A 3,358-nucleotide genomic window follows, 5' to 3' on the forward strand; every position below is an offset into this window, starting at 1 on the left:
AAGAGGAAGGAGGAGGATAAGGAGGAGGAGGAGGAGGAGAAGGGGAGGAGAGGGAGGAGGAGGAGGAGAAAGAGGAGAGGGAGGAGGAGAAGGAGGAGGGAGAGGAAGAGGAGGAAGAAGATTGGGAAGATGAGAAGAAGAAAGAGAATATATTGATCTTGATGACGATGTGGATGCTCATAGTGGTTGCATTTGTGGCGAAGAGGAGAAGGAAGTGGAGGCAGAGGAGGCACGGGAGGTGGAACCAGAGGAGGAAGAGGAGATGGAGTTAAAGGGAGAGGAGGAGGTAAAAGAGAAAGAGGAGGTGGAGTAAGGGAGGAGGTGGAAGAGCAAGAGGAATTGGAGATAGAGAAGGTGGAAGAGTTAAAGGAGCTGGTGGAGGAAGAGGAGGAGATTGTGGCTGAAGGGAATGTGGAGGTGGAGGAGAATGTGGAAGTGGAGGAGAGGGTGGAGGTGCGAGAGATGGTGAAGGTAGAGGAGGAAGTGGAGGTAGAAGAAAAGTTGAAGAAAAGAATGAGATGGGGATAGGGAAGATGGTGGAAGTAGATAATGTGGTTGAGGTAGAAAAGGTGGAGGTAGAGATAGAGGTAGAGGAGAAGGTAGCAGTAGAGGAGGAGGTGAAGGGAGAGGAGGAGATGAGGTAGAAGAGAGGGCAGAGGTAGAGAAGGAGAAATATAGAAAAGGAGAGGATAGATTTAGAAGAGGATTTGGAAGGGGAAGTGAAAATGAAGAACCAGGGAAAGAAGGACAGTAATAGACAGAAGAGGAAGAGGAGTTTGAGTTAGAGAAGCAAAGGAAGAGGCTGACAGATGAGGAGATGGTAGGAGCAGAGGAAGAAGAAAAGAAGTAGAAGAGCAGGAGCTGGCATAGGTAGAAGATGAATTGGTAGCAGAGGTAGATGAGGAGATGACAAGAGCAGAGGAAGAACAAAAGAAACAGAAGAAGAGCAGGATCTGGGAGAGGTAGAAAATGAATTGGTAGCAGAAGTAGACGTAGAGGAGGCGATGGAGGTAGAAGTAGAGAAAGAGTTGTTGGAAGTAGAGGATGAGGAGGGGATTGAGGTAGAGGTAGAATTAGAGGAGGAGTGAAATGTGAGAGGAATTAAGGCCTCAGAGCAAATCGTCCCTTCGGTAGTATGTTAATGAGTGAGCGTGATTTACAGGCAAGGAGGAGATCTTGCATTGAACAGAAGCTCAGCCTCACAGACCCGCAGTCGACGCTACAGTCGTTGTTTCAGCTACCGTCGTCTTCGCCGTCGTCGACGTTGTCGTCAAGTGAGAAAATTTGGAGAAAAGGATAATGAAATGAAATAGGTCAGCAGAGAGGGAAGGCGGAGTAGTGGTAGACAAGAATATAGTAAGAGAAAATACATGATGTACATGAAGAAAATAAAAAAATAAATATGATAAATTAGGAGAAAAAGGTCAAGAAAATCACTGGAAGGCTAAAAAGAATGAACTACCTAGTGTAGGCCTTATGGTCTCTTGCAGTCCCCTTCATTCTTATGTTCTCAACTGAATTAGGTAGGCCGAGAAGGGACTTACATTATGTATATTGGAATACAAGAAATAAAGAAGAAGATCAAGTAAATGTAAATGAATCGAGTAGCAGGAAGGAGGAAGAAGACAAATTATAGCGCGATGTAACACCCGCGGACGAGAATCGAAGGTGTCCCGGATGGAGAACTCGCAGACACATTTGACCAAATTACTGCAATTAAGAAAATTATTTTTTCCCTTATAATTGTATGTATGAATGCGTGTGGGTGTGGTTGCCTGTGTGTGTGTGTGTGTGTGTGTGTGTGTGTGTGTGTGTGTGTGTGTGTGTGTGTGTGTGTGTGTGTGTGTGTAGATACGTGTTCATGTGTATGTGTGTGCGTAAGTTTGTTTCCGCGATCCATTTGTCTTGCGATACGGGATAAATACAATTCATCACTTGTTCAGCCGCAAACAGGCGAACACCAAGATACACACATGTATGCGTGAACGCTTTCACACACACACACACACACACACACACACACACACACACACACACACACACACACACACACACACACACACACTCGGTGGTGTAGTTGGTACTGCGCTGAACTGCCACCATAGTGGCCCGCAGTTCTTGGTTCGAATCCTGCCCAGGGCCGAAATTATTTCGGTACCGCTGCGCTTCGGGTCATTACTCTGACTCTCGTGGGCGGGGAGTTGGGTTGTGTGTGTGTGTGTGTGTGTGTGTGTGTGTGTGTGTGTGTGTGTGTGTGTGTGTGTGTGTGTGTGTGTGTGTGTGTGTGTGTGTGTGTGTGCAAGGTCATAGCATTACCCATAGATCGGACCTACGAGCTCTGAGCTCTCTTCCAGGAGGGAAATAGCTGTCGATCACGAGACCAACACGTGATCCAAAGACCAAGTGAATACACACACACACATACATAAGCCCGTTTGTGTTATTGAATTCATTAGTTTTATGCAGTCAGAAATCTAAGGATTTTAGTTAAAACCCCATCTGACCAAAGCCACATATCAATTATCTTTGGTTGTAGACAATTCTCCATTTGATCAATTCTGATTATTCTATATTCGACTAATCCTCTGTTCTGCTACCTTTCTTAAATCTACTTTTTACTGCCCCATGACCGCATTTCTTACAAAGGATTACAAAGGAGGAGCATGCCAACAGGAGACCTTTTGGTCCATAACTAGGTCGGATGCGAAAAAGATTATAATAATGATAAATAAATAAATAAATAAATAAATAAATAAATACATAAATACATAAATAAATAAATAGATAAATAAATAGAATTATAATCACTTAGACAAAATATTGTAGCACATTTGTAAATAATAATCACGAAGAACCCACAGTCGGAATAAAAGGAAACTTTAGAAGAAAGTGTAACTTCTATATTTTGGCTAATAGCTATAGCCCTCTTCAGGAAAGTACTCTTGGATGCAGTTTCATTCCCTAGGACAGAAACGCTGGATATTACTGACAGAATACTAAATGCACAGACCCACAGACTCACTAAGAGCTTTTGTAACTGTTTGGTTTGGTTCGTAATATGATCAAAGTCAAGCAGCTACGTACAGAAGTAAATAAACTTAGACATATAAGTAGACTTAAGTAGCCATAAAGAGAGAGAGAGAGAGATAGAGAGAGATAGATAGATAGATATATATATATATATATAGAGAGAGAGAGAGAGAGAGAGAGAGAGAGAGAGAGAGATAGATAGATAGATAGATAGATAGATAGATAGATAGATAGATATATATATATATATATATATATATATAGAGAGAGAGAGAGAGAGAGAGAGAGAGAGAGGGGGGGGGAAAGGGAGTGAGGGAGAGAGATGGAG

This window comes from Oratosquilla oratoria, chromosome 43, assembly GCF_046742065.1.
Source record: "Oratosquilla oratoria isolate Oo_2021 chromosome 43, ASM4674206v1, whole genome shotgun sequence".
Taxonomy (NCBI): domain Eukaryota; kingdom Metazoa; phylum Arthropoda; class Malacostraca; order Stomatopoda; family Squillidae; genus Oratosquilla; species Oratosquilla oratoria.